At 45.9% G+C, this 10,158-nt stretch overlaps 1 protein-coding gene across 5 annotated transcripts in view; it reads right to left on the bottom strand.

The window, feature by feature from the left end:
• The window catches only part of LOC133381898 (zinc finger protein 91-like), a 43,321-nt gene that overhangs the window by 27,883 nt on the left and 5,280 nt on the right, over positions 1-10,158 (bottom strand). The gene's annotated exons all lie outside the window — the stretch shown is intronic.

Raw genomic sequence — 10,158 nt, 5'->3', positions numbered from 1 at the left:
ATACTTGGAAGAAACAATCACCAGGAATAGATGGCATAACAATAGAGTGGCTACAAGCTACTGAGTCTGAATCTGTCCAAATTTTGACAAAACTTTGTCAACAGATATTTATTTATTTATTTATTTATTTATTTATTTATTTATTCTGTTTTCATCCCGCCCTTCCTCCCAGCAGGAGCCCAGGGTGGCACGCAAAGCACTAGAAACACTTTAAAACATAATAAAAACAGATCTTAAAATACATTAAAACAAAACAGCGTTAAAGAAATATTAAAAAAATCTTTTTAAAAAGGGTTAAAAACATTATTAAAGGAACATATTAAGCAATTCTGACACAGACTGTCCACAGACAGTTACCCAATGCTCTTCTCTGAGAGTGACCCTGTGGATAGGATCGGAACCACCATAAAACAGTGCCTCCAATACCCATATCTGTTGGTTCTGTTGGTTCTGGGGGATGTCAACATCCATGCCGAGGCCACCTTATCCGGGGCAGCTCAGGAATTCATGATATCTATGACAACCATGGGACTGTCCCAATATGCCATTGGCCCAACACATGTAGCAGGGCATACTCTAGATTTGGGTTTTGCAACTGGACATGGAGTTGATCTCAATGTTGGGGGCCTTACATCAGTCCCTCTGTCATGGACAGATCACTGCTTGCTGAAGTTTAAGACTTACAGCAGCTTTTGCCCTCTGCAAGGGTGAGGGACCTATTAAGGTTCAGGACAGACAAAAGGAAGTACTTCTTTACTCAGCGCATAGTTAAACTATGGAATTTGCTCCCACAAGATGCAGTAATGGCCACCAGCTTGGATGGCTTTAAAAGAAGATTAGACCAATTCATGGAGGACAGGGCTATCAATGGCTACTAGCCGTGATGGCTGTGCTGTGCCACCCTAGTCAGAGGCAGCATGCTTCTGAAAACCAGTTGCCGGAAGCCTCAGGAGGGGAGAGTGTTCTTGCACTCGGGTCCTGCTTGCGGGCTTCCCCCAGGCACCTGGTTGGCCACTGTGAGAACAGGATGCTGGACTAGATGGGCCACTGGCCTGATCCAGCAGGCTCTTCTTATGTTCTTATGTTCTTAAGGTGGTCTGCCCCCAGAGACTAATGAATCCGGATGGTTTCCAAAGGGCTCTGGGAAGTTTTCCGGCTGATAGGGCTGGCGCTCCTGTTGAAACCCTGGTTGAACTGTGGAATACAGAAATGACCTGGGCGGTTGACACGATTGTTCCTGAGCGCCTTCTCCTGTGTAGAGCTCATACAGCTCCATGGTATACCCCAGAGCTGAGAGCAATAAAACAGTCTAGGAGATGACTTGAGTGCAGATGGAAACGAGCTCCTGGTGCATGCAGTTACACACTGGTAAGTGTCTATGGTAAGCTGTATTTAGGGGCAGTGAAGGGAGCAAAAAAACAATATTTTGCTGCCACTATCAAGCCATCAATCTGCCATCCAGCGGAGCTCTTCAGAATTGTCCGGGGACTATTACACTCTGGCCCCAGGGACATGGTAGAACCATCTGAGGCCCGCTGTAATGAATTTGCTAGGCACTTCCAGGATAAAACCTTTAGCATCCACCAGGACTTAGCCTCCAGTGTTATAGCAGGTGAATCAAGTGGGGTATCCAGAGCAACAAAGGCTCTTGCCATATATGGAGCGAGAAATGCCAGACGTCCAAGGAATTTCAGAAGGAAATCACCCTGTGCTTTATAGATTACAGCAAAGCCTTTGACTGTGTAGATCATGAAAAACTATAATAATAATAATAATAATAATTTAATTTTTAGGCCGCCTATCTGGCCGAAGCCACTCTAGGCGGCGTCCATATTAAATTCAATAAAATACAAAATACAGTAAATACAATAAATACAATAAAATACAAATAATCATCAGTGACAGAATAGCAGCAATTGTAATACATAGCAGCGGGGATTGAGTATATAATTAGCCCATCCCGATAGTCTCAAAGGCCTGACCAAACAGCCAAGTTTTTAATGCCCGGCGGAAAGTATCCAGGGAAGGGGCATGTCGAAGATCGAACGGGAGGGAATTCCAGAGAGTGGGGGCCGCCACCGAAAAAGCCCTCTCTCTAGTCCCCACCAACCTAACTACTTTTGTTGGTGGGATTGAGAGAAGGCCCTGCGTGGCGGATCGTGTCGGGCGGCATAGTTGGTGACGCTGGAGGTGCTCCTTCAGATAAACCGGGCCGAAACCATATAGGGATTTAAAGGTTAACACCAACACCTTGAATTGGGCCCGGAAAACTACTGGAAGCCAGTGTAGATTAAATAATACTGGTGTAATATGATCACGGCGACGGCTGTTTGTAAGTAAACGAGCCGCCGCATTCTGTACCTGTTTATTTAATCTATACGCAGAACATATCATACGGAAAGCAGGATTGGACCAAGAAGAAGGAGGTGTGAAAATTGGAGGGAGAAATAGCAATAATTTAAGATATGCAGATGATAAAATACTACTATTTTGGGTGTGGAAGAATTTGCGGTGGTTCCGTTGTCATGGACAGATCACTACCTGGTTAGGTTTAGACTCGCTGGGACTCAGAGCCTCTGCAGGGGTGGGGGACCTATTAGAATGGTCCGTCCCAAGAGGCTGATGGATCCGGACGGCTTTCTGATGGCTCTTGGAGATTTCCCTGTTGCCTTGGCAGGCGATCCTGTCGAAGCCCTGGTTGATCTTTGGAATAGGGAAATGACCAGGGCGGTGGACACGATCGCTCCCGAGCGTCCCCTCTTTCAGAGTGGAGCCAAACCGGCTCCATGGTTTTCCAAGGAGCTGGTGGTGATGAAAACATGTCAGATGGGGACTAGAGCGACGTTGGTGGAAAACTCAGAGCGAATCTGATCGATCTCGGGCTAGAGCCTACTTGAAGGCCTACTCCGAGGCAGTACAGGCTAAGAAGAAATCTTTCTTCTCGGCCTCCATTGCGTCTGCTGGGAGCCATCAAGCGGAACTGTTTCGAGTGGTTAGGGGGCTTTTAACTACTAGCCCCCATGAAGGTATTTCTGACCACTCAGCAGGCCGCTGTCAAGAATTTGCACGGCAGTTTGTGGACAAAGTCACTCAGATTCGCTGTGATTTGGACGCTAAAATTGATACAGTCTCTGAGGATGTAACTCCGGCACCTGTTTGTCCAATTAAAATGGATTCTTTTCAACTTGTTCTACCCGAGGATGTGGACAAGATCCTTGGAGCGGCGCGCGCCACTACGTGTGTACTGGACCCTTGCCCTTCCTGGCTCATTAGAAGTACCAGAGGGGGACTGGTCGATTGGATCAGGGGAATAGTTAATGCCTCTCTACAACAAGGCAGAATTCCATCATGCTTAAAGGAGGCAGTTATAAGACCACGGCTGAAAAAGCCCTCCCTTGATCCCTCTTTATTGGGTAACTACCGGCCAGTCTCCAATATTCCATTTTTAAGCAAGATAATAGAACGTGTGGTGGTCGCCCAACTCCAGAGATTCCTGGATGATACAGATTATCTAGATCCATTTCAATCTGGTTTCAGACCTAGCTATGGGACAGAGACGGCTTTGGTCACCTTGGTGGATGACCTACGCAGAGAACTGGACAGGGGAAGTGTGTCTCTGCTGGTTCTTCTGGACCTCTCAGCGGCTTTCGATACCATCGATCACGGTATCCTTCTGGGCCGCCTTGCTGAGATGGGACTTGGGGGCACTGTTTTACAGTGGCTCCAATCCTTCCTGGAGGATCGAACCCAGAAGGTGGTACTGGGGGACTCCTGCTCGACCCCTTGGCCATTGACCTATGGGGTCCCTCAGGGTTCTGTTTTGTCCCCCATGTTATTTAACATCTACATAAAACCGCTGGGAGAGGTTGTCCGGGGTTTTGGGGTTCGGTGCCATCAGTATGACACTCAACTCTATTTCTCTTTTCCACCTGAAGCCAAGGAAGCCGTACAGACCCTAAACCAGTGTCTGGCATCAGTGATGGACTGGATGAGGGTAAACAAGTTGAGATTAAATCCTGACAAAACAGAGGTACTCCTGGTCAGTCGGAGGGCAGATCAGGGAATAGGGGTTCAACCGGTACTGGATGGGGTCGCACTCCCCCTGAAGTCTCAGGTTCGCAGTTTGGGTGTACTCCTGGACTCAGCTTTGAATTTGGAGGCCCAGATTGCTACTGTATCCAGGAGCGCATTTGCCCAATTAAAACTGGTGCGCCAGCTGCGCCCGTTCCTGGAGCTACCTGATCTGACTAGGGTGATGCATGCCTTGGTTACATCCCGCTTAGACTACTTTAATGCGCTCTACGTGGGGCTGCCTTTGAAGACTGTTCGGAAACTTAAATTGGTACAAAGAGCTGCAGCCAGAGTGCTAACCGGGGCTGGTTACAGGGACCATATAACTCCCCTGTTACAACAGATCCACTGGCTGCCAATTTGTTTCCGGTCACAATTCAAAGTGCTGGTTTTGACCTACAAAGCCCTATACGGCTCAGGTCCAGACTATTTGACAGATCGTATCTCCCTACATGAACCTGTCCGGGATTTGAGATCTTCAGGTGAGGCCCTTCTTGTGTTCCCCACACCTTCGCAAGCACATATGACGCAGACACTATATAGGGCCTTTTCTGTGGCCGCCCCTAGCCTGTGGAACTCCCTTCCGAGTGAGGTGTGATCAGCTCCCTCCTTGCTGTCTTTCCGGCGACCAGTAAAGACTGTTTTATTTCAATGGGCATTTGGGACAGAGAACGACCAGGATTAATGTCTTATAGGCTTGGTGATCACATTATATGATTATTATTTTAAATTGTTTGCTGTTTTAACTTTTATCTTATAGTCTTTAATTGTCCCTTATAGTTTAATTCTTTTTTAATAATATACTCTGTATGTTTTAATGATGTTGTTTTTAGTTGTAAGCCGCTCTGAGTCCTATTGGAAAAGGGCGGGGTAAAAATAAAGTTTTATTATTATTATTATTATTATTATTATTACTAGCAGAAACCAGAAATGATTTGAAATGAATGCTGATGAAAGTTAAAGAGGAAAGCACAAAAGCAGGACTACAGCTGAACGTCAAGAAGACTAAAGTAATGACAAGAGAAGATTTATGTAACTTTAAAGTTGACAATGAGGACATTGAACTTGCCAAGGATTATCAATACTTCGGCACAGTCATTAACTAAAGCGGAGACAATAGTCAAGAAATCAGAAGAAGGCTAGGACTAGGGAGGGCAACTGTGAGAGAACTAGAAAAGGTCCTCAAGTGCAAAGATGTATCACTGAACACCAAAGTCAGGATCATTCAGACCATGATATTCCCGATCTCTGTGTATGGATGTGAAAGATGGACAGTGAAAAAGGTGGATAAGACAAAAATCAACTCATCTGAAAGGTGGTGTTGGAGCAGAGCTTTGCGCATACCATGGACTGCAAAAAAGACAAATAATTGGGTGTTAGAACAAATCAAACCAAAACTGTCATTAGAAGCTAAAATGATGAAACTGAGATTATCATACTTTGGACACATCATGAGAAAACATGATTCACTAGAAAAGACAATAATGCTGGGAAAAACAGAAGGGAGTAGAAAAAGAGGAAGAACAAACAAGAGATGGATTGATTCCATAAAGGAAGTCGCAGACCTGAACTTACAAGGTCTGAATAGGGCGGTTTACAACAGATGTTACTGGAGGTTGCTTATTCATAGGGTTGCCATAAGTCATAATGAAGGCACATAACAACAAAAACCTTGAAATGCAGGAAGCTGCTTTAGACTGAGGATCATTGGTTCATGTCTACTCATCTGAACAGGGTGGTTCATGACAGATGCTCTTGGAGGGCACTGATTCATAGGGTTGTCATAAGTTGTAGTCGACTTGGAGACACATAACAACAACAATCCAGAGCACAGCCTTTTCCCAATTTCTTGGATTAGTTTCAGTTGGTACAGCTTGAGGACGTTGACAAGGTGCTTCGACACGTTCGTGCAACCACTTCTGTGCTGGATCCTTGCCCTTCTTGGCTAATAAAAGCTAGCAGGGATGGAACAGCCGGCTGGGCCAGGGAGATGATTAATGCCTCTCTGCGAGAGGGGGTGGAACCTGGCTGCCTGAAAGAGGCGGTAGTGAGACCACTCCTGAAGAGACCCTCCCTGGACCCAGAAAATCTTAACACAATACGCTCATGGCAAATGTTCCATTCCTGGGCAAGGTGCTGGAACGAGTGGTTGCAGTCCAGCTCCAGACACTCTTGGATGAGACTGATTATCTGGATCCATTTCAGTTGGGTTTCAGGCCTGGCTTTTGCACAGAAACAGCCTTGGTTGCCCTGTATGATGACCTTTGTCGGGAGAGAGACGGGAGGAGTGTGACTCTGTTGATTCTCCTTGAGGCCAAGGTGGCGGACCTGGAAAAGCTGAGAGAGGCAGAGAGGTGTGTGGAGGAGGCCTTCAGGGACGTTATAGCTGTGTCCCACTCCAACGATGATAGCTCTCCTGCTATCATGGAGAACGATGGCCTCAGGAAAGGAGAGCATCCAGCTGAGGAAGAGGGAAAGGATCCCTTAGAAGGGACCCATTCCTTGGGGGATGAGCAGCTGTCCTCTCGTGCCGAGGATATATCTCCAGGGGGTGGAGGGATCCTTGTAGTGGGTGATTCGATCATTAGGAACATAGACAGTGGGGTGTGTGATGGGCGTGTAGACCGCAAGGTGTTTTGCCTGCCTGGTGCGAAGGTTGCGGATATCGCCCGTCGTTTAGATAGTTTGGTAGACAGTGCTGGGAAGGAGTCAGTGGTCGTGGTGCACGTTGGCACCAACGACATGGGGAAATGCAGCCGTGAGGTCCTGGAAGCAAAATTTAGGTTGCTAGGTAGGATGCTGAAAGCCAGGACCTCCAAGGTGGCTTTCTCTGAAATGCTACTGGTTCCACGTGCAGGACCAGCCAGACAGGCCCAGCTTTGCAGTCTCAATGCATGGATGAGACGATGGTGTCGGGTGGAAGGGTTTAGATTTGTTAGGCACTGGGGAACATTTTGGGACAAGCCGGGCCTGTACAAAAGGGACGGGCTCCACTTGAACCAGAATGGAACCAGACTGCTGGCACTTAAAATTAAAAAGGTGGCAGAGCAGCTTTTAAACTGACTGAGGGGGGAAACCTGACAGGAGCTGAGAAAGGTCCGGTTCGGAATAAACCTCCCCCCTGGGATAAAAACCAAAGAAATGATGAAATTTTAAAAGGGGTAGACCTAGAAGTAGGCATTGTGAGAGCAGGGGCACAGGATATAAATTCAGAAGAGCAAAATTACCACAGGCCAAACCACAAGTGCCAAAGACACTTGAAGAGAGACACTGCTTACAAGTGCCTGTACGCTAATGCTAGGAGCCTGCGAACCAAGATGGGAGAACTGGAGTGCTTGGTCTTAGAGGAGAGCATTGATATAGTGAGCATAATGGAGACCTGGTGGAATGGAGAAAACCAGTGGGATACGGTTATCCCTGGATATAAACTATATCGGAAGAACACGGAAGGACGTATTGGTGGTGGAGTCGCTCTATACATGAAAGAAGGCATTGAATCCAGCAAGCTCGAAACCCCAAAAGAGGCAGACTCCTCCACAGAATCGTTGTGGGTGGTGATACCATGCCCCAGGAGGGACTTAATACTGGGAACGATCTATCGTCCCCCTGATCAAAATGCTCAGGGAGACCTTGAGATGAGAGATGAAATTGAGGAAGCATCCAAACTAGGAAATGTGGTAGTAATGGGTGACTTCAACTACCCGGACATAGACTGGCTGCATATGTGTTCCAGTCATGACAAAGAAGCAAAGTTTCTAGATATTCTAAATGACTATGCCCTAGACCAGTTGGTCATGGAACTGACCAGAGGGACGGCAACCCTGGACTTAATCCTCAGTGGGGACCGGGACCTGGTGCGAGATGTAAGTGTTGTTGAACCGATTGGGAGCAGTGACCACAGTGCTATTAAATTAAACATACATGTAACTGGCCAATTGCCAAGAAAATCCAACACGGTCACTTTTGACTTCAAAAGAGGAAACTTCACAAAAATGAGGGGATTGGTAAAAAGAAAGCTGAAAAACAAAGTCCAGAGGGTCACATCACTCGAAAATGCTTGGAAGTTGTTTAAAAACACTATATTAGAAGCTCAACTGGAGTGCATACCGCAGATCAGAAAAGGTACCGCCAGGGCCAAGAAGATGCCAGCATGGTTAACGAGCAAAGTCAAGGAAGCTCTTAGAGGCAAAAAGTCTTCCTTCAGAAAATGGAAGTCTTGTCCGAATGAAGAAAATAAAAAAGAACACAAACTCTGACAAAAGAAATGCAAGAAGACAATAAGGGATGCTAAAAAAGAATTTGAGGAGCACATTGCTAAGAACATAAAAACCAACAACAAAAAATTCTATAAATACATTCAAAGCAGGAGACCATCTAGGGAGGCGATTGGACCCTTGCATGATAAGGGAGTCAAAGGTGTACTAAAGAACGATAAGGAGATTGCAGAGAAGCTAAATGAATTCTTTGCATCTGTCTTCACAGTGGAAGATATAGGGCAGGTCCCTGAACCTGAACTAACATTTGCAGGAAGGGATTCTGAGGAACTGAGACAAATAGTGGTAACGAGAGAGGAAGTTCTAAGCTTAATGGACAATATAAAAACTGACAAATCACCGGGCCCGGATGGCATCCACCCAAGAGTTCTCAAAGAACGTAAAGGTGAAATTGCTGATCTGCTAACTAAAATATGTAACTTGTCCCTCGGGTCCTCCTCCATGCCTGAGGACTGGAAAGTGGCAAATGTAACGCCAATCTTCAAAAAGGGATCCAGAGGGGATCCCGGAAATTACAGGCCAGTTAGCTTAACTTCTGTCCCTGGGAAACTGGTAGAAAGTATTATTAAAGCTAGATTAACTAAGCACATAGAAGAACAAGCCTTGCTGAAGCAGAGCCAGCATGGCTTCTGCAAGGGAAAGTCCTGTCTCAGTAACCTATTAGAATTCTTTGAGAGTGTCAACAAGCATATAGATAGAGGTGATCCAGTGGACATAGTGTTTGACAAGGTACCTCACCAAAGGCTTCTGAGGAAGCTTAGCAGTCATGGAATCAGAGGAGAGGTCCTCTTGTGGATAAGGAATTGGTTAAGAAGCAGAAAGCAGAGAGTAGGAATAAACGGATAGTTCTCCCAATGGAGGGCTGTAGAAAGTGGAGTCCCTCAAGGATTGGTATTGGGACCTGTACTTTTCAACTTGTTCATTAATGACCTAGAATTAGGAGTGAGCAGTGAAGTGGCCAAGTTTGCTGACGACACTAAATTGTTCAGGGTTGTTAAAACAAAAAGGGATTGCGAAGAGCTCCAAAAAGACCTCTCCAAACTGAGTGAATGGGCGGAAAAGTGGCAAATGCAATTCAATATAAACAAGTGTAAAATTATGCATATTGGAGCAAAAAATCTTAATTTCACATATACGCTCATGGGGTCTGAACTGGCGGTGACCGACCAGGAGAGAGACCTTGGGGTTGTAGTGGACAGCACGATGAAAATGTCGACCCAGTGTGCGGCAGCTGTGAAAAAGGCAAATTCCATGCTAGCGATCATTAGGAAAGGTATTGAAAATAAAACAGCCGATATCATAATGCCGTTGTATAAATCTATGGTGCGGCCGCATTTGGAATACTGTGTACAGTTCTGGTCGCCTCATCTCAAAAAGGATATGATAGAGTTGGAAAAGGTTCAGAAGAGGGCAACCAGAATGATCAAGGGGATGGAGCGACTCCCTTACGAGGAAAGGTTGCAGCATTTGGGGCTTTTTAGTTTAGAGAAAAGGCGGGTCAGAGGAGACATGATAGAAGTGTATAAAATTATGCATGGCATTGAGAAAGTGGATAGAGAAAAGTTCTTCTCCCTCTCTCATAATACTAGAACTCGTGGACATTCAAAGAAGCTGAATGTTGGAAGATTCAGGACAGACAAAAGGAAGTACTTCTTTACTCAGCGCATAGTTAAACTATGGAATTTGCTCCCACAAGATGCAGTAATGGCCACCAGCTTGGATGGCTTTAAAAGAAGATTAGACCAATTCATGGAGGACAGGGCTATCAATGGCTACTAGCCATGATGGCTGTGCTCTGCCACCCTAGTCAGAG

This window comes from Rhineura floridana, chromosome 3 (assembly GCF_030035675.1).
Source record: "Rhineura floridana isolate rRhiFlo1 chromosome 3, rRhiFlo1.hap2, whole genome shotgun sequence".
Taxonomy (NCBI): Eukaryota; Metazoa; Chordata; class Lepidosauria; order Squamata; family Rhineuridae; genus Rhineura; species Rhineura floridana.
Note: the sequence above shows the minus strand (reverse complement) of the source record. Positions and strands in the feature narration are given on the sequence as shown.